General features: G+C 33.9%; 1 pseudogene; it reads right to left on the reverse strand.

Annotated features, from left to right (window-relative positions):
• Window positions 1-23,365, reverse strand: part of LOC100976656 (putative solute carrier organic anion transporter family member 1B7) — a 127,259-nt pseudogene that overhangs the window by 18,232 nt on the left and 85,662 nt on the right.

The following is a 23,365-nucleotide window of genomic DNA, read 5'->3' on the forward strand; positions in this document are numbered from 1 at the left end:
TGAGCAAGAGTAGCTATTCTTATATTAGACAAAACAAACTTTAAAGCAACAGCAGTTTAAAAAGACAAAGGGGCACATTATATAATGATAAAAGAACTAGTCCTATAGGAACATATCAGAATCTTAAATATATATGCACCTAACACTGGAGCTCCCAAATTTATATAAAAAACTTACTACTAGACCTAAGAAATGAGATAGACAGCAACTCAATAATAGTGGGGGACTTTAATACTCCACTCACAGTGCTAGATAGGTCATCAAGAGAGAAAGTTAGCAAAGAAACAATAGACTTAAACTACACCCTAGAATAAATGAGCTTAACAGATACTTACTGAACATTCTACCCAATGACTGTAGAATATACATTCTATTCATCAGCACATGGAACATTGTCCAAGATAGACCATATGATAGGCCACAAAACATGTTTCAGTAAATTTAAGAAAGTGGAAATTACATCAAGTACTCTCTCACAGTGAAAGAAAATTGGAAATTAGCAGAAAAAGGAACACCAAAAACCATGAAAATACATGGAAATTATATAACTGTCTCCTGAATGATTGTTGGGTCAACAATGAAATCAAAATGGAAATTTAAAAAAGTTTTGAATGGAACAAAAATGTGACAAAACTTATCAAAATTTCTGGGATACAGCAAAAGTGGTGCTAAGAGGAAAGTTCATAGCTTTAAATGCCTATATCAAAAAGTCTGAAAGAGCACAAATAGACAACATAAGGTCACATCTTATGGAACTAGAGAAACAAGAACAATCCAAACCCAAAGCCAATTGAAGAAAAGAAATAACAAAGATCAGGGCAGAACTAAGTGAAATTGAAACAACAACAACAACAAAATACAAAATATAAATGAAACAAAAATCTGGTTCTTTGAAATGATAAATGAAATTGATAGACCATTAGCAAGCTTAACCAAGAAAAGAAGAGAGAAGATCAAAATAAGCTCAATTAGAAACTAAATGGGAGATATTACTACTGATACCACAGAAATACAAAAGATTATTTGAGGCTACTATGAACACCTTTAAGTGCATAAACTAGAAAATCTAAAGGTGATGGATAAATTCCTGGAAATAAACAACCAGGAATAAATAGAAACTCTGAACAGACCAATAAAAACCAGTGAGATTGAAATGGTAATCTAAAAACTGCCAACAACAACAACAAAAAAAGTCCAGAACCAGACAGATTCACAGCTGAATTCTATCAGGAATTCAAAAAAGAGTTGTTATCAATCCTATTGACACTATTCCACAGGATAGAGAAGGAAGGTATTCCTCCTAAATTTTCTATAGAGCCACTATCACCCTAATACCCAAACCAAGAAAGGACATAACAAAAAAGAAAACTACAGACCGATATCCCTGATGAACATAGAAGCAAAAACCCTCAGCAAAATACTAGCTAACTCAATCTAACAGAAGATCAAACAGATAATACACCATGATCAAGTGGGTTTCATACCAGGGATGTAGCGATGATTTAACATCCACCAGTCAATACACCACGATACACCACAAAAACAGAATTAAAAACAAAAATCACATGATCATCTCAATAGATGCAGAAAAAGCATTTGACAAAATCAGGCATCATTTTATGATTAAAACCCTCAGTAAAACTGGCATAGAAGAGACACGCCTTAAGGTAACAAAAGCCATCTATGGCAAACCCACAGCTAATATTTTACTGAATGAGGAAAAGTTGAAAGCATTCCCCCTGAAAACTGAAACAAGATAAGGATGCCTACTTTCACCACTTCCATTAAACATAGTACTGGAAGTCCTAGCCAGAGCAATCAGACAAGAGAAAAAAATCAAGGGCATCCAAATTGGTAAAAAGGAAGCCAAACTGTCACTGGTGATGATATGATTGTAAACATAGAAAGCCCTAAGGACTCATCCAAAAAGCCCCTAGAGCTGGTGAATGAATTCAGCAAAGTTTCAGGATACAAAAATCAATGTATACAAATCAGTAGCTCTGCTATACACCAGCAGTGACTAAGTGGAGAATCAAATGAAGAACTCAACCCCTTTCACAATAGCTGCAAAAATATAAAATAATCCTTAGGAATATACCTAACAAAGGAGGTGAAAGACCTCTAAAAGAAAAACTACAAAACACTGCTGAAAGAAATCATAGATGACAAAAACAAATGGAAACACATCCCATGCTCAGGGATGGGTAGAATCAATATTGTGAAAATAACCATACTGTCACAAGCAAGCTACAAATTCAATGCAATTCCTGTCAAAATACCACCATCATTCTTCATAGAACTAGAAAAAATAATCTTAAAATTCAAGTGGAGCCACGTAAGAGCCTGCATAGCCAAAGCAAGACTAAGCAAAATGAAAAAATCTGGAGGCATCACATTACCTGACTTCAAACTATACTATAAGGCCATAGTCACTAAAACAGCATGGTACTGGTATAAAAATAGGCACATAGATCAATAGAACAAAATAGAGAACCCAGATATAAAGCCAAATACTAACAGCCAACTGATCTTTGACAAAGCAAACAAAAATATAAAGTGGAGAAAGAATACCCTAGTCAACAAATTGTGCTGGGATAATTGGCAAGTCACATGTAGAAGAATGAAACTGGATCCTCATCTCCCACCTTATATGAAAATCAACTCAAGACGAATCAAAGACTTAAATACAAGACCTGAAATCATAAAAGTTCTAGAAGATAACATCAGAAAAACCATTCTAGACATTGGCTTCAGCAAAGACTTCATGACCAAGAACCCAAAAGCAAATACAACAAAAACAAAGATAAACAGATGGGAGTTAATTAAACTTAAAAGCTTTTGCACAGTAAAAGAAATAATCAGCAGAGTTAATAGCCAATCCACACAATAGCAGAAAATCTTCACAATCTATACATCTGACAAAGGACTAATATTCTGAACCTACAAACAACTCAAACAAATCAGCAACACAAAAACCAAACAATCTCATCAAAAAGTGGGCTAAGGACATGCATAGACAATTCTCAAAAGAAGATACACAAATGGCCAACAAGCATATGAAAAAATGCTCAACATCACTAATTATCAGGGAAGTGCAAATCAAAACCACAATGCGATACCACCTCACTCCTCCAAGAATGGCCATAATCAAAAAATTAAAACATAATAAATGTTGATGTGGATATGGTGAAAAGGGAACACTTTTACACTGCTTGAGGGAAGGTACACTAGTACAACCACTATGGAAAACAATGTGGAGATTTCTTAAAGAAATAAAAGTAGATCTACCATTTGATCCAGCAATCCCATACTAGGTATATAGCCAGAGAAAAAGAAGTAATTATATGAAAAAGATACTTGCACATGCATGTTTATAGTAGCACAATTTGCAATTGCAAAAATATGGAGCCAGCCCAAATGCCCATCAATCAATAAGTGGCTAAAGGAAATGTGGTCTGTGTATATCATGGAAAACTACCCAGCCATAAAAATGAATGAAATAATGGTATTCACAGCAACCTGGATGGAATTGGACACTACTATGCTAAGAGAAGTAACTCAGGAATGGAAAACCAAACACCACATGTTCACACTCATAATTGGGAGATATGAGGATGTAAAGGCATAAGAATGATACAGTAGACTTAGGGGACTCAGGGGAAAGGGTGGGAGGTGGGTAACAGATAAATGACTACACATTGGGTACGGTGCACGCTGTTTGGTTGATGGGTGCACCAAAATCTCAGAAATCACTACTGAGAATTTATTCATGTAACCAAACATCACCTATTTCCCAAAAACCTACTGAAATAACAAAAAATAAATTTAAAAACAATTTAAAAAGGCCTTTAGCCTCTGGAGTCTATAATCTTACTCTTCGCCAATAATAAACCACAATTTTCTGATCTTTCTTTTATTCAGTACACGCTCTTAATCTAAGATGTCCAGTTCTAGAGTCTGAATTCTCATTCCCTTTTGCATTAACTTCTGCTAGTGGTTAGTTGGTCAGCCTTACAGGACCAGGTAGTGAGAAGTGGCCCAGTTACATGTTATCTCCTGTTGTTTTATACAACTTCAGCCTGACCAGATTCCTAGGGCTCCTAAGCTAATTGAGGCCTGTCCTAAATAATGCCTCCATTTAGAAGGAAGACTCTCCACTCTGCCTATACCTGGAAGAAATATTCTTATTTTTCTGAAAGAAGGAAAATTTCAAATACTACCTATCTTTCTGTTAGAAAAAGTATAATATAAATATGATGATTCCTTGCTCTTAACAGATTGGCTTTAACAAGAATTAACAATCAAATTCTCTGCTAGGCCACTCAGTTTTCCTCTTATTATTTTCATTTATCACAACAATGGAAATGATTCTTACTTATTCCTTTTTTATACATTCTCATAGTTGAAAATTAATTACATTGTCTTTAAGCCTTAACATGAATATTTACATGTTAAATTTCTAATCTGTATATTTATCATACCTAGCGATCGCATAATCATTGAATGGAAGCCGATTGCAAGTGCTTTCAATTCAGGTTGAACAATCCTGTAATATGATTAAAGCAAAGAAACAATACACATCATTAAAATATCAAACTGAGTTAATATCAAAACATTTATCAGTATCATTTTTCTTCATGATAGAATGAGAACCCTTAAGTGAATGGCCCACATTAAATATAGTTATATTTTCAATTGTTTTAAAAGGCAAACACCTGGGTGGTAGTAATAATTATTTTCATTTCTTATTTATTCTATGCTTTATGATTCCAGGACAGTTTAACAAATATTTTCATATTTGATCCTTATGAAAATCCTATAAAAAGGTGATGAACAGACTTGCCACGTTTATGAAGAAAATGATTTTGTGTGGACTATTTAGGTAGCTCATATGAAAATATTATATACCTTTATCCAAAAGTAATTCTTAGCAGTCCTCTTTTTTCCATCTTATTTCTGTCATCAGTGTTAACACGGTAGTTTACTAATATGATTCATAAATTATATAATACAACCAGAAGGGTCAAAAAACTTTTCTGTATTCTAGTGTCTTGTGTATTTAACTGTCATACTGAAGGTAAGACTATACTTGTATCCTCACTTAGAAACTAACTCACTCTTGCATTTCCCCAATTCCATTTTTCTGTGTTCAATAAACTGATTACACTACCAACCCTGTGACAACTTAGTATATATCAAGTGAAATAAAATTATTTTGCATTAGTGGAGGGGGTGGATTGGGATAAGGGAGGATGACTGCGGCTCAAAAAACCCAGTTTGACTGAAAGAGTAAATTAACTGATGAAAAAGTTGTTTTTTTCTTGAACTCTTGGATGGTTATTCTTTCAGAGAGCTATGTAGCTGTCATCAATCAACAAACATTCACTGAGCACCTAATAAGAGATATTATGCTAGTTAATATTCTTGGGAGTAAATAGACAAATTATGCTTCTTCTCATCTAAGTGACTTGGAGAAGTATATCACTTAATTTCTCTTAGCCTTAGTTTCCTTGTTGGTTAAGTGAGGATAATAATGCTTATCTCATGTTATAAGAATCCAATAAAATGAGCTAGCACTCTAAACTTCAATTTAATTTACACATAATTACCTCTATACTTTACAAAACAGCTACCATTTATTGAGATTCTGAAAAGAATTCAACAGAATTTATAAACTTTTAAAAGGCAAAAGTTAAATTAAACATAATATATTAAAAGCTAAACATAAGATAGTTATATATTAGGAGAGACAATAAATGGAAAGTGTGTTTTGGCTCTCCTTTCACCAAGTACAGCAGTACTTTGTTAGCCCAGTTGAGGGCACAACAACCACACTGAGGACAATGAATCCATGTCTGCTATATAAGGAGGAAATTTATTTCATAAAGAGATGGTCAGGAGAAAATCACCAGGAAGGGTAGGTTAGCTTTTCTATGGAGATGTTACTCTCAAATATCAGATTTCTCAAAGGAGATTTGGGGAAGCGAGAGATTGCACTTCACCCCTGGTTGAGTTCTCTGACAATTGCCTGACAGGCATTTTTCACTGTAATTCGTTTTCGAAAGTTGCAGTTTGTATACTATACGCACAAGGCAAACTGACATTTGTTATCAACTTGTATTTTACCAGGGAAAGGGTTAGCATGCAGGAGAATTGGGGGACTTGCAGATAGGGTGAATATTTTCCTAAGAGTGGGCCTGAAATCTTCAATTCAGTGGAAATGATGGATGTGTGTGATATAGTTAAATACACATACAATAACAATCATATACACTCACTCCTACATTTACATGCATGCACATTCACACTACTCCTTGCATGCTCATACTCACATGCTCACTTGCATGCACACACACACTGTTATCATGAAAGATATTTTTCACTGCAGGTTGATGCTTTGTTTGTCATCAGCTTACATCATGCCTCACACCGTTGTCACCAGCAGAATGCCAAGATTTTTAGATCTTCTCTAGGTACCAAGACTCTCATTCTACTTGGTTTAATACACATTCCTTAATCCAACTCACTCTCCTACTCTTTTCCCATCACTCAAACCCTGTTATTTTGCCCATGGAAACTCTTGTTTCTTACCAGCAAAATGTTTACTTTTTTTTTTTTTTTTTTCCCAGATGGATTCTCATTCTGTGGCCCAGGTTGGAGTTCAGTGCTGTGACCTCAGCTCACTGCAACCTCCACCTCCTGGGTTCAAGCAATTCTCCTGCCTCAGCCTCCCCAGTAGCTGGGATTACAGGCGCCCACCACCACGACTAGCTAATTTGTTTGTATTTTTAGTAGAGATGGGGCTTCACCATGTTGGCCAGCTGGTTTTGAACTCCTGACCTCAAGTGATCCGCTTGCCTCGGCTTCCCAAAGTGTTAGAATTATAGGCATGAGCCACCGTGCCTGGCCAACTTCCTACATTCTTTTTAGCTCTTTTACTTTCTTGTTCTAAATGAAATCTAACTCCCATTAACACTCTTTCCTTGCAACTCTATCAAGTTTTCCTTCCACCGCCTCCATATCAGTGGGCCTGAAATGTGGAAGTCCTTACTGATCTTTTGTTTTTACCACTTCCATACCTGAGTCTCTCCTCTGAAAGACCTCTAGATCCCAGTAAGAGGTGCACCACCCTAATATACTATTCTCTAACCTCCTTGTTGAAGTTAGCTGTAGACTGGCACACCACAACTCTCATCATTTCTTGACAATTTTCATTCTAGGCTCTCTGTCGTTTTTGTCAAAATGATTTCTGCCCCTTTTCTTAGTTATTTTAATATTCATATAGATTATGCTCCCAATGCTCTGCCCTTCCAGTTTCTTGGCCTTTTCTCTGGAAAGTCGTATTTCTTTCACCCACAATCAGTTCATCAGTACCCACTTTTAAAATTCTCCATTTTGAGCATCCCACTCCTCATGACCACCTCTCAAATTTTAAAATTACTCCGTTTCATACGTCTGCTGCAATATACCCCAGCCCTAGCTCTTCAGGCTTATGACTCCTCTGACCTCTTCACAGGCCATCCCTAGTTTCACCTCTTCATGTCCTCTCTCATCATGATCTTTTGTTATAATCAATCCTTTGCATATATCTTGAACATTTTGTCTATCTCATCCTTTATTGTATTGGACAAGCAAAAATGCTTTTATCTAAACCTCTGCCTTCTCTACACCTATGTAGTGTGCTGCATGGCTGGAGGAAATAATTCAACCATGCTGGTTGGGCTCACTTTAAATTCATAAGCCAAAATATTCAGGGGACCTCCAGTGCAATTGTCCAATATTTTACTAGTCCATTTTGCCAGTCAGTATATTTCTCCAATCTTCAAGATTACTAGGTAACATTTTCTGATATGAACACTCTTTCTTTTCTTTATCTTCCTTCTCATCTGATTACATTGCTTTTTTATAACAGAGAAAGTAGAAGCAATTAGATAAAAAAAGTTTAATACTCTTTATCACTACAGGTACACATTTACCGGCTTCTTACCCACATAGACAATTTTCCCTTCTACAGAGAAAAACTCTGTGTCCTTGTTAACATCTTTTCATCTTCCTCTGTAATTACTTTCCCTCTCTCCTGCATTATCAGTTTCCTTCATCTGTACTGCTAATTCTCATTACTATGCAAGCATGGTATGATTTCTAGCATTGAACATAAACAGAACTCTTGATGACACAATCATGCTAACTACCACATCTTTTCTCTGCTTCTTCTTATAACACTTCTCCTGAAAAGAACTTTCCATACTGACTGTTACACTTTCCTTTCTAGCATTTTTTCTTGATCCTCTTCAATATAGCCTTTCAGATTCTATGCAGCACACATTATAGTCACAGTTTCAAAGGGAGAAAAATCCTGTTAAAACAAAATAAATTCAAGATAAGGAGAGATAGCTTATTCAAATGAGGAAGAACCAGATAAACAATTCTGGAAGTATAAAGAAGAAAGAGTGTTACAACATCTCCAAAGGACCACACTAACCTCCAGCAGTGGATTCTAAACACAATAAAATCTTTTATATAGTCAATGTAGAACGCACACCTGTAGTCTCAGCTACTCAGGAGGCTGAGGTAGGAGAATCGCTTGAAGCCCGAAGGTGGAGGTTGCAGTGAGCCGAGATGGCGCACTGCACTCCAGCCTGGTGACAGAGTGAGACTCCAACTCAAAAAAAAAAAAAAAAAATCCAAAATATTGATTCTAAAGAATTCTAAAGAAGCCTCCAAGAAATAAGGCCTTTAAGAAATACAGGATTATATAAAGGTTGAGATCCAAAGTTGAAAGCCATCACAAATACACCAGAAAAATGATGTAGCATATAAAAGAAAATATAGATTTTATTGAGAAAAACAGACATGACTTCTGAAAATGAAAAATATTTTGATGGAATTGCAAAATGGTTTTGAAAGCTTTAACAATGGGCTGAACAAGCAGCATAAACCATTTAAGAGCTGGAAAACAGGTCTTTTAAGTAAACCCAGTAAGACAAATATAGAAAATTAAATTGCGAAACTTAACGATGCCTTCAAGCACTTTGTCATCATGTAAAGGTTATCATGGAAAGCATCCAAACTTATGAATTATAGGTATTCCAGGGGGAGAAGAAGAGAAAGTAAAAAGTGTGGGTAACTTGTTTGAATAAATAACTCAGGAAAACTTCCCGGGTCTTGCTGCAGACCTAGACATCCAGATATAAAAATCTGAGATGATTCCTGGGATATGTATTTCAAGAATAACCTAAGAAAAACATATAGTCCTCAGACTATCCAAAGTCAACATAAAAGAGGCAAGAGAGAAGTGTCTAATCATCTATAAAAGAAATCTCATCAAACTCATACCAGAGTTTGCAGGAACCTTGTAAGCAGGAACCTTAACAAGCCAAAATAAACTGGGGTCCTATTTTGAGTCTTCTTACAAAATAAGGCCAGACAAGAATTTTTTTTATCCCCCTTAACTAAGATTCATAATTCAAAGAGAAATAAGGTATTTCCTAGATAATAAGCAAACACTAAACATATTTGTCACAGACTGGCATTACAAGAAATACTCAAAGGTGTTCTAAACACAGAAATGAAAGAGCAATACTAATCATTATGGAAACACACAAAAGCATAAAACACACAGATCTTATAAAGAAATTACCTAATTGATGCCCCAAAGCAATTAAGAACTAATTAACAATATTATGGAAACAAAACCTCAAAAATCAATACTGACCTTAAATGTAAACAGACTAAATCCTCCACTTAAAAAATATAGGCTGGCAGAATGTTTAAAAAAAAAGATACAACTTTATGCTACATACAAGAAACCCACCTAACTGAACTAACTGGTATAGACACTTTCAGCGTCAAAGTAAAGGGGTGCAAAAAGATATCCCATGATAACATAAACCAACTGTAGCTATACTTGTGTTAGATCAAACAAACTTCCAATCAAAAACAGTCAAAAAATGAAAAAGGTTATTATATTTTATAAAGGCTCAATTCAACAAGAAGATATAACAATTCTAAAAGTATGCATCGAACATTGTAGCACTCAGATTCATAAAACAAATACTACTTGACTGAAGAAAAGAGAGAAATGCCAATACAACATTAGTAGGGTCCATAAATAACCCACTGACAGCAACAGGAAGATCATGGAGGCTAAAAATCAACAAAGAAAGCTGGTAAATTGAACACTAGACCGAATGAACCTAACAAATATTTGCAGAACATCTTATATTACTACCACAGAATATAGATTCTTCACAGATGCATGTGAAACATGCTAAAAAATTGACCATATGCCATGCCACAGGCAAGAGTGAATACATTTTTTTTAAAAATCAAAGTTACCTCAAGTACCTTTTCAGAACACAGTGAAATAAAAATAGAAATTAGCACATAGAGGAATTCTCGACACTATACAAATACATGGAAATTAAATAACTTGTTCCTGAACAATTATTGGGTCAATGATGAAATCAAGGCAGAATTATTTTTAAAAATCAAAATGAATGAAAATAAAGACAGCATGTCAAAACCTCTGAGATGCAGCAAATCAGTGCTAAGAGGGAAGTTTGTAGCATTAAATGGCTATCTAATATTATGCCTTATGGAACTAGAATATCAAGAACAACCCATACCCTAAACTGGCAGAATAAAGTAATAACAAAGAACAAAATTAAATGAAATGTGGGCAAAAAAGTTTACAAAGGATCAGTGAAAAAAAAAGTTGGTTATCTGAAAATATAAACAAGATTGCTAGACTGCTAGTAGATTAACCATTAAAAGGAAGAAGATTCAAATAAGCACAATCAGAAATGATAAAGGTGACATTAAAACTATTACCACAGAAATACAAAAGATCACCAGAGACTACTATGTACCTCTCTGCATACACAAACTAGAAAACCTAGAGAAAATTGATAAATTCCTGGAAACATACAACCTCCTGAATTTGAACCAAGAAAAAATAGAAATACTGAACAAACAAATAATGAGTAATGAAATTGAATCAGTAATAAAAAAGAAATCTCCTAACAACTATAAAAAGTGCAAGAACAGTTGGCATCACAGCCAAATTCTACCAAAGAAACAAGGAAGAAATGATACCAATTCTACCAAAACTGTTCCAAAAAATCAGGAAGGAAGGAATCCTCCCTAACTCATTCTATGAAGTCAGCATCACCCTGACACCAAAACTAGGCAAGTAAACAATAAATAAAAAAACTACAGATCAATATTCCTGATGAACATAGATCAAAATATCCTCAACAAAACAGTAGAAAATTAAAAGCACATCAAAAAATTAGTAGCACATCAAAAGGTTCATCACAAGGATGAAGTGGTCTTTATTCCTGAAATGCAAAGATGGTTCAACATATGCAAATCAATATATGTGATTCATCAAATTAACATAATTAAAACCAAAAAGCATATAAAATCAACTGATAGAAAAAAAGCACTTCATAAAATCAAGCATTCCTTTATGATAAAAACCATTACTAAACTAGGCATAGAAGAAATATACCTCAAAATAATGAAAGCCATAAAATGCAAAGCACAGCCAACAACATACTGAGGGAGGGAAAATTGTAACCATTACTTCTAAGAATGAGAACAAAGTGAGGATGCCTACTTTCAGCACTCCTGTTCAACATAGTACTGGAAGTTCTATCTAGAGCAATCAGACGAAAAAAAGGAATAAAAGGTATCCAAATTGTAAAACAAGTGTTCAAATTATTTCTGTTTATTTATGATATAATCTTATACCTAGAAAATCCTAAAGACTCCTCTGAAAGTCTCCTAGACTTGATAAACTACTCCAGTAAAGTTTCAGGATATAAAACCAATGTTCAAAAACCAGTATAATTTCCATACACCAATAATGATCTAGCTGAGAACCAAATCAACAAATGAATCCCAATACAGTTATCTATCTGATAGATAACTGATAGATAATATAGTTGTCTATAACAAGATTTTTTTACTGATACATATAATAGATAAAAAATAAAATAAATAGGAATACATTTAACCTAAGAGGTAAAAAATCTCTACAAAAAGAGCTGATGAAAAAAGTCATATATGACAAAATTGAATGGAGAAACTTCCCACACTCATAAATTGAAATAATTAATATTATGTAAAATGACCATCCTGCCCAAAGCAACCTATATTCAATGCAATTTCCATTAAATTATCAATATCATTTTTTATAGAATTAGAAAAAAAAATCCTAAAATTCATATGGAACCAAAAAAGATCCCAAAGAGCAAATTCATCCTAAGCAAAAAATAAGCTGAAGTTATTACCTTACCTGACTTTATATTATACTTCAAGTCTATAAGCCAGTATAAATAGTAATAGCATAAAAATAAATGCATAGATTAATGCAACAGACTACAGAAGCTAGAGATAAAACCACATACCTACAACATACTGATCTTTGACAAAGGCCAAAACATATATACACTGAGGAAAGGACACCCTATTCAATAAATGGTACTGGGAAAATTGGAGAGTCATATATGCAGACATAAAATTGAATCTCTATCTCTCACCATATATAAAAATTAACTCAAAATTGATTAAAGACTTAAATGTAGGTCCTGAAACTATAAAAAATCTTAGGGGAAAACCTAGGAAAAACTCTCCTGGACGTTGGTCTAGGCAAAGGATTTATGATTACGTCCTCAAAAGGAAATACAACAGCAACAACAAATATACACCGATGGAACTTAATTAAACTTAAAAACTTCTGCTAAGTAAAAGAAATAATCAACAGAGGACACAGACAACCCACCGAATGGGAGAAAATATTTGTAAACAATGGCTCTGATAAAGTGCTAATATCCATAATATATGAGGAACTCAACTCAATGAAAAAAAAAAGAAAGAACCTCATTAAAAAGTGGGCAAAGGACATGAACAGACATTTTTCAAAGGAAGACATTTTTCAAAGGAAGTGTTCAATAAACATATAAAAAATCCCCAACATCACTAATCATCAGAGATATTAAAATTAAAATCATAGTATCATCTTATATCCTTATGATAGCTATTATTACAAATTCAAAAAAACAAGAGATGTTGGTGAAGATGAGGAGAAAAGAGAATGCTTATACACTGTTGGTGGGAATGTAAATTAGTACAACCTCTATGGAAAACAGTATAGAGATTTACTGTTTTCTAAAAATTGAACTACCATTCAATCTGGTAATCCCAGTACTGGATGTCTACCTAAAGAAAAAGAAATGATTTTATTAAAAAGACAACCTGTGGCTGGGTGAAGTGGCTCACGCCTGCAATCCCAGCACTTCAGGAGGCCAAGGCAGGCAGATCACCTGAAGTTAAGAGTTTGAGACCAGTTTGGCTGACATGGTGAAACCCCATCTCCACTAAAAATAAACATAACATAACATAACATAACATAACATAACATAACATAACATAACATACAAAAAAAATCAGCCAGGTATGGTGGTGGGTGACTGAAATCCCAGCTACTCAGAAGGCTGAGGCAGGAGAATTGCTTGAACCTGGGAGGCGGAGGTTGCAGTGAGACAAGATCCTGACACTGCACTCCAGTCTTGGCAAAAAAAGTGAGACTCTGTCTCAAAACAAAAACAAACAAACAAGCAAAAAGTACCTGCACTTGTATGCTTATCACAGCTCTAATGACAAAAGCAAAGTCGTAGAATTAATCTAAATGTCCATTAACTGATAGTTAGATTAAGAATTTGATATATATGTATATACCATGGAATACTAGTCAGCCATAAAAAAATGAAGTCAAGTCATTTGCAGCATTATGGGTAGCACTGCAGGCCATTATCCTTAGTGAAATGAGGCAGAAACAGAAAGTTAAAAAATGCATGTACTCACTTTGATGTGAGAGCTAAATAGTGAGTACGCAAGGACATACAGAGTGAAATAATAGACAATTAGAGACTAAAGTTTGGGAGGTTGGGAGAGGGTGGCAGGGATGGGATGGGATGGGAGGGTGGGAGGGATGAAATACTATCTATCGGATACAATGTACACTATTCGGATGATGAGAACACAAAACCCCATACTTCACTGCACAATATATCCATGTTTCACAACTGCACTTGTACCCCTAAATCCATAAAAATGAAACACTTTTTAATAACCAAAACAGCCTTATTTTTCCCTTCCTTCTTCATGCACCAGTTTTGTTTGGGCTAACAGTGATCAGCTTATAATGAAATCCAATGGTCACTTTCTAGTCCCTAACTCCTGTGAACTCTCAGCGGCCCTTGACATAGTTGCTTTACTCACTACTTCATATAATCTTCATTATGCTTCAAGAACATGATCTTTTCTCAGTTTTTCTCATAACTCATGGGACTTCCTCAGTTTCCTTCACTGGCTTCTTCTATTATTGATCTCTAAAGTTAGAGTGCTAGGTGTTGGTCCTAGGATCTAGTTTCTATCTATACTGAGTCCCTAGAATATCTCAACAGTACATTGAATTTAAATAGCATCTGTATGTTGCTAACTCTAAAATTTATGTTTCTAACTTTAGTGTTTCTCCTGAATAGTGGATTCTGCATATGACATTGTTGGTAGATATCTAACAGGCAGCTCAGTTTTAGAGACACAAGAAGTCTTACTTGTCCACTTTCCCAAAACTTCTCTTCCTTAGTCTTTCCCATATTGTTCGATAGTACTATCATTTTTCTAGAACTCAGACCAGAACTTTCAGATCATCCTTAAATTCTCTCTCTCACCTGCTGTATTCAGTTGAGCAGCAAATCATATTGGCTTTGCCTTAAAAACAAAACAAAGACTGAGACTCAAGTCGCTTCCCACTTCCTTTATCATAACCATGCTCAATCAAGACCCCATCTTGTGAAGAATGATCATAGCCTTATGTTTTCCATGATTTCATTCTTGTCTTCCAAAAACACACTCCATCTCCATGCACAATTAGAGTGTTCTTTTCGTTAGGTAAGCCATAAGCTTTAGGTAATACTAACGCTTAAACCCTCTAGGGCATCTGAACACGTTTAGAATAAGTTCCAAAGACTTTCCTGGAACAATATAATCTGGATCATGCTAGCTCTGTCATTGTACTTCATACCTCTCTGTTCCTTACACACTTTTTTCTGACCATGTATATGTTAAGTATGTTCCATACCAGGGCCTTTACCTTTGCTCTACCTTGCCTCGATTGTTCCTTCCCTGACCCCATTTAGCATGGCTTGTAGTTTCACTCTTCATCTCTTCATTTAGGTCTCTTATCATATGATTTCCAGTGCACAATGTCTGAACTAGTGTCTCTTATCTATCCCTACTTTTTCTATTTTGTTACTCAGATTCTTCTTTCTAGTGTTGCACACTTACCCTATTTTACATATTTACTTACTTATTTGTTTATTAGTTCTTCTCCTATGCCAATCCACCCCCCATTTCCCATCCCCACTGGATGCCAATGAAGTTTTATCACTTTCATTCACATTTGCATCCTCATTGCACGGACCTGTGGCTGACACACATAATGAATATGTACTGGATGAGTAAATGCCTACACTCCTGCTTAGTCTAGTTTTAGCAATAGCCTTATGATATAAACTTTAGAAAATCATTAATAGAATGAAGTTCATATTTTATATTTGTATTCTCTTGTCAGCTTCACAAAACTTTTCTTCAAAGAAAATTAAAGGCTGGTGAGAGATTAATAAATGCTTTTGACAAGTGGTAATGTTGATTTCATAACTTTCTTAATTAGATAAATCATAACCATCATCAAGGATGAAACAGTATTTTTAAAACTCTCCTTATGAAAAAGTTTCAATTAAGAAGCTGAAACACATTGAGATGTAAACTGGTATGATATTGAGGTGAATTTTTATGTTAATGAATCTGTAATTTAGCAAATATATGCTTCTCCCTCTGAGTAGACATTTTATATTGAAGATGAAGACATATTTGTGGAATATTTACTATAAATAATTTGATAAAACTTGCAGTCAGAGTCAAAATTTAACAACTGTAAATTTAGTTTACAGGTTTATTTTCATGTTAACAAAATTTAAAAACACATTTTTTTTTCTACCACGTCATGCTGTTGGCTGACCATGACTGTGATCAAGTAGTATGTTTTAAAAGTATAATTAGATGTTAACCCAGGTCATTCTACTTATCATGTATATTTTTAACATCTACTTGCCTGTCTTTACATGTTTACAGTTTTAGGTGATTGAATTATTATATTGGCCAGTAGGGCACACATTATCTGCTTCCTCCCTAATTTTCCAAACTTCTCTTATACCACACCCCTGTCACTCAGTATGTTCCAATGAACTGGATTCTTTTTAGTCTTCAAACACACCAGCGCTTTCCTGTCTTAAGGAAGCAGCACTTAGACCCTCTCCTTGAAAGCCCTTCATTTGGCTTTTTCTGTATGCCCTTAGATAAAATATCACTTCTTTTAAGATGCGCTTTGTAAGTCCTTTCCCTCATATACCCTCATTTCACTCCCAAATTTCGTTTCTCTTTTTATTCCCTTTATTAGCAGTCTTTTTCCTTATTAAGACTAAGAGCAATTTGTAATTATGTGTTCATTTTTAAACTTATTTGTCTCATGTCACTCGTCGTTTTTCAAAGCTATGAGACAACAAGTACCTTATTGGTTTTATTTACCAAGAAATATTCTTCATTAAGCATCACATGCTGTCTAAATATCTGTTTAATGAGTGAAGAAAGGAATGAATTCTTTACATATACTTTTCTTCTGTCTACAATGGTATTAAGGGATACTAGGTCAGAAGCCATGCTGTGGGTGAATTTACAGCATTAGAATTTCATTACACACTGAAGTTTATATTTATATCTTGTTGCAAAACTTTTTCTTTCAATGAAATCAACAGATGATTTTCTCTAACTGGCCCATTAGGATCCAAGGCAACTCAAAATTAAAAGTTCTTTTTGAATCATATAGAGATTCCTTTACAATTGAGGCAATTGTCAATCAGTGTGTATCTTAAGATTCTTAATAAAAGATGAATGTATAGAGCCTAGATTTCACAATGGAAGTATTAGAGACAAAATTATATTATTAATGATAGCATTGAAATACCATAATAATTCTAAGAAAATGAATTCCCAGAAAATTAAAATGTAACAAAATATGAATTTGAGCTAAATACAGAAAATATGCATATCATTGGGTGTGTTTTTAGTTTAATATACATGATAATGTTTTAAAACATCATACTTACCTAATCACCAGCACGGAATATGAGGTAAGTCCAACTGCACAGAGGAAAGCATCTAAGACTTGAATTACAAAATAAACGTAAGATTTCCTTGTACAAGCATCATCTCTTGGACATTCACCCAAGTGCGCTGAGTAATTTTTGTTCTGGAGACCAATTACTTCCACACAGCTACAGTTATAAAACACCTAAAAATAATTTTTGAAATATTACCAAATACATTTGCCACATGCAACTGGGCTATGAATACATTCCATTATATTTAAAGAAGTCTCAAACTAAAATATTTACAGTTTTAAAAATATTATGAAAATACAGTTGCTTAATAATGAAAGGCAAAATTGCTTCCTGAATTACTTTCTGTATAAGATAATGTTATTGAATATTAACATTTAATAAATTCTTAATTTTAAAATTGGGAAATAATTTAAGAAATTAGTGTATGAAAGTGTATATAATTTTCTCATTAATATAAATTGTTTTCAATACTGCTCTTTCACCCACAGTTACTTCCTAAAATATGCATTTTTACTCACTTTGACAATCTCTACTAAGTATTAGGGACATGCCCTGGGGAAGGATTACCCCAAAACTTCAGAAAAGACAGCAGTTTGAAAGGGGCCAAAATCTGGAACTAGAGCCACTCTTGAAAATAGGACAGAGTACAGAAGAAATAGAGATGGGCATGGATGCCAGAATTCTATTTAGGCAGGCAAAAGCAGCATTCAAGACCATAATGACAGATAATAAAATAGATAATATTATTACCAGAGAGGTCCAACACAACAGAATGTCCTGACTAATGGTAACAGTACAGGAGGCGAACATTAGGATCAAATGATTTGAGAGATTTAATCAGGCAGTGTTTGTAGGTAGGTGGCTTTAAAAAAAATCTATTCTGATTCTAGGCTAAATAAAAGTTTAAGGGAAGTTTGCCTTTAACCTACTAGTGCTAAAGACTAATTATTGAAGGAAGAATTTTAAAAGAATTTAAATCTATACTTTTATGGTTCCACCAAGCTTCCTTTTATCCTCCTTTTTTCACTAAGAATAATATGGAACAATCTTTTATGGAGAAAGCACACTGGCCAATAAAACCAAACTTTGATACAGAGAACATTATTTTAAAAAGAGATTTCTTTTTTACTGAGGATTTAGTAAAGGAATTTTGCAGTAGCCCCCAGATGGTATAGCCATTGTTCACATTAAGAAGATGTCTCCATGTAGACAGAGCTCTTTTTAGGATTCTAATATTACGTTTCTTTCAGATCTTCACTACTGGGCAAAGTGAAACCAGGGATTAAATGAGGGCACCCTTACTGAAGGATATTATAGCAGATGAATATGAGATGTGGGCTTTTAAGTATAGTCTGTGGGCCATATATGTTGTGCAAGTTTATTAAAGTTATGGCCTATCTTCAAGGAACCTAGGATGCTTTGTTCGTCAAATTTCTCCATGCCTTTCCATAATATATCGGTATGACAATGGGCAAGGGAAAGATGAAAAATGTTTAAAAATGAAACACAGAAGAGTGTGGTAGAGAGTAATCACCATAGCTGACTATGTTGCTAATGTTGGTAATAGGAAAATGGCCTGAAAGATGAATACACAACTTTGTGAGATGCTGAGTGAATGGTAGGTATGGGGAATAGCATACCCAATTTCCAACTATTGGGAGTTACCCAGGATATTAGGAAAAACCCATGGCTCACATGGAAAAAAACCCATTTGAGTGAAGAAAAAAATGGAATTTCAAATGGATATGTTGGGAATAAGTGGGCAGGATACTAAATTATCCTGGGTAAGAGAAGTGCCAGCTGTGAGGAAATCAACATAGGAAATTGAGAATTTGGCAGTCAAGTGAGCATGAATCCTTGATTAATTTATTGGAAAGTCAAAAGCCCCAGTGAGCCCCTAGTTAAACTCATCAGGAGGTATATATAAAAATGCACATAGATTGTTGTCCTAGTAAAGTAGGTAGTTCTGACAACAGGTTAATCAGGACTTTCCCCTAACTTCTGATGGATAAATTAATTCCAAATTAATTGAAATCTTGTGCTTCCGTCAAATCAGATGCTTCTCAGAAATCCTAAGTGGATTAAATTCTAATAGGTCATATTCCTACACTCTCAAGAAAAAAGTGGGGTAATCTCAAATTAAAATTCAAATAACAGAAAAACTTGGTTGTGTCCTAAGCAGGACTTTATATGAAGCTTTGTTTATACTTCACAGCCATCACAATGACAGATAATACCGGAATCTTTTATCTTTATACTGGATACCTTAGCTATAGGAAGATGTGATAAACAATTATTAAAAAATCAAATCTGTGATTTTGATTAAGGAGAGAAGGAAAAACAAAAACAAATACTCACTATGGGCTCTTTATTACCACTTGAAGATTTGCATCCTGCTAGACAAGGTGACAGGTAAGTTATTCCATTGTTTCCACAGACTGGTTCCCATTGACTTTCATCACAATTGCACTCTGAGTTGCAATAAGAAAGTGGTACATCTACATGAGATCTTACTGGACTATTTCTGAAAATATATGATAGACATATATCAAAAAGAGAGAAAGAGAAGAGAGAGGAAGAAAAGAAGGAAGAGGAGGAGAGAGACAAGGGGGAAGTAGAAGGGAAATAAAGGAGGAGGGAAGGTGAGGGAAAGAAAAGAGAAATGAAATAAAGGATTTTCTTCAATTAGATCAAGAAATTTGATCTGATGATGCCAAAATAGGCTTTTAAAAATGCTTTTAATTTTTTTAATGCTTGTAACTCTCCTTCTTTACCAAAACGTGATTTGTTACTTAGAAAAAGTAAAACTTAAAAAAGAAATAAGAGATTAGATAAGACTTAGACAAGAGGTTGTTATGATTCCATCAAGAAGGTTCACATTAGAAAAGTAACTTTGTTTTTCTTTGGTGAGGTAATGGCGTTAGATTGAAGTTCCTCTCAGGTCACTATAAAGTTCTGTGAATCTATGGATGCTAGTTAATGTGGTTGAAGTTTAAAATCTGTATCTTAACTACATAAAATAAGAATTCATTGTGATTAGAGCTGAACCTCTGAAGAATGAAAAGCAAAAAATAATAGAATCAGTTGAAAAGGGCTAGAAAAGTTCTGTATATTTTTTAAGTGACAATACAATGTTTTTAAACTGATTTACTTTATAATATGGCTATAAATTGTTAAATATAATTTTAATCATGGCTAAAATTATAAAGCATATTATTTGTATAAATTTTCTGCTTCAAGATTTTAAAAGCTACTTTGTTTTGCAAAAATTTGTTAATGATTGAGGATTGATGAAGTACCTTTGAATGAGTATGTCATTTGAATTAAGAAAAAAGTAGATCGGTAATTTAGAAAACACATTATTAATAATTTTATTTAAATTCATCTAATTCTTTATTCTGCTTGAGGACATCCTACTGGGAGTAGTTATGGAGAATGGTTTATGATCACTATGGTCTAAATATTTGTGCACCCCCAAATTCATAGATTGAAATCTAATCTCCTATGTGAAGGTATTAAGAGATAGGGCTATCAGGATGTGATCTGGTCATGAGGATGAACTTCCTGAATGGAGTTAATGACCCCTTGCATATTCCACCATGACTAAACACAGCTAGAAGGCACAATCTATGAACTAGGAAGTGTCTTTACCAGATACCAAATCTCCCAGCACCTTGATCTTGTATGTTCCAGCCTCCAGAACTGTGAGAGATACATTTCTGTGTATCTACAAACTACACAAGATTTTGTTATAGCAGCTCGAATGGACTAAGATAATGACCCAGTCTAGAAATTGCAATCAGTTCCTCCTGTGTTCAGATTAGTTCTGCCATACCTTACCAATGTGACTACTCTTTGTAAAAAATGTCAACATCATAGAGACTTTTGGGGAAAAATAATTTTGGGACAGTTTTCAAACATATTTTTTCTTAGGAGTCCTTCAGAGTCTTAAAAAGCATTGAAGGACCCACAGTTTTTTGTTTTAATTAGTTATATCTATAGACACTCTATTAGAAATTAATATTAATACATTTTAATACATAAGCACACATATTTTTAGCTGTAAGACTGGTGGCATCAACACATATCATATAGTCTTAAAAATATCACTATACCTTCATGAGATAATGTGAATAAAAAAGGCAAAGTCTTTGTATCATTATAAAAATAGGTTAGAATTTGTGGACCCCTTGATAAAGTCTCAAGGACCCTTAGAGATAATCAGGGATAATTCAGAGACCTCTGCACTAATTTTACTTGTAAAACAAGTCCTAGTGACTAAGATTTCATAAATGTTGAATACATTGATTTTATTATTTGCTATCATTAGATTATGAGTTCCATGAGGGAATTGATGTTTCCCACAAATAATCACCTTTCAGGAAGGACTCAGTAAATTTAATTAAATTGAACAATTCCTGTATAACTCTTGCTTCCATCTTTTCAGTAGATGGCACAGTTACTATACTTGTTTTCAGGAAACTAGCTTTATGCTAAAGCCTGCCCTGAAAAACAGGAAGCCTTTGAAACTAATGGTGTGATATAAGATCAATAGGGAGTCGTTGTGTGTCTTTAAGCAAGTCATAATTCTGTAGGTCTCATATAATAAAGGAAGTGATATATGAAAGTTGGGCTGCATGATCTCTAAGGTTCTCTTACCTCTAAAATCCAGTATTCTAGGTACAATGTGTATTGACTTACCAAAATAGGTGATAGTTGATAGGAAAGATCAAAAACAGTTTAGATTTAGAAGCATGCAGGAAAATAATTCATGATTAGTTTAACAAGCCTCCAAGAACAGGATGTTATTTAGATAAGAAAATGAGAATATTTGACAAATTAAAGTCAACACCTCATAGAATCCAGATTTTGAAAGCTCAGAGCCAATAGTAACAGCACTAAAGAACATGGTTATTGAACTGTAATCTGAGCATCTTTGCTTGTTGCTTGACTGTGAACCTTCCTAAACTTACATTGTTGGCTATATTGAAGTGATTATTAAAAGTCTGTGTAGGAATCTTGCTCTCAATTTGGGGTAGAGACTGTAGTACTAAAAATACTTGACAAAACATGATAATAATGGAAAAGTAAAGATATCCCAAGGTCTAACCTACAATTATAAACAGAATATATCTTAATGCTATTTCCATTGTAGACTACCAGAAGAAAAAAATATTAGCTTGCAAAAAAGGAGAATTAAGTACAATGTGAAAAAGTATTATTTCATAAAGACAGTTGTTAATATCAGAAAGAACTGTAGATGAAGTTTATTCAGTCACTTTTGGAGAAGGTAATTTATATTACTATTATGATCCATCTAAAATGTTAATGGTTAAGACTAAGAGTTTTAGAGTCAAAACCCCAAAATTTGAGTCAGAATCTTAATATTGCTAGCCATATAATTTATCTATTTCTCTAAATTTTACTTTCTCATTTATAAAATGTGGGTAAAAGTACCCACCACTCATTATAATTACCCATAAATTGTAGGTATTATTACTTCAACATATGTTGCTTTTCTTTAATGAAGGAATAAAATAACTTTAAGGTCTTAAGGAGTGAACATTTTAAGAATTTCAAAAATGAAATTTCTCTCAGTGAAAAGAAAATTTAATTACAATTGCTTTCTACCCTATTTTCCTTACACATAGTCTTTTAATTGGATGGTTAACATATTATGCAATTATATATACAAACCCATCATAGGTCAAGGTTAGGCCGGCAACTGATTTGCTTTCACAGATTAGAAAGAAATATAAAACTTGAGATAAGAGATGCACTGTTGCAGAACAAAATGCCAATTTGGCAAGTCCAACTAAAGACAATTTGAATTTTTTAATGATATATCCTCCTGAAAACATGCCAATTGCAACAGCAGGTAGGGCGAGGACTCCTAGAAATAAAAGAAGAGAAAAAAGCTGTAAATATATATATATATACACACACACACACACACACACACATTTAAATATATATATTTAAATATATATACACATTTAAATATATATATAAAATATACGCATATTTAAATATATATTTAAATAAATATATATATATAAATATATATATGTTTTTTTCGGATATGTGTTTTTATATGAAACACAGTATGAGGTTGG

The sequence above is a fragment of the Pan paniscus genome, chromosome 10 (assembly GCF_029289425.2).
Source record: "Pan paniscus chromosome 10, NHGRI_mPanPan1-v2.0_pri, whole genome shotgun sequence".
Taxonomy (NCBI): Eukaryota; Metazoa; Chordata; class Mammalia; order Primates; family Hominidae; genus Pan; species Pan paniscus.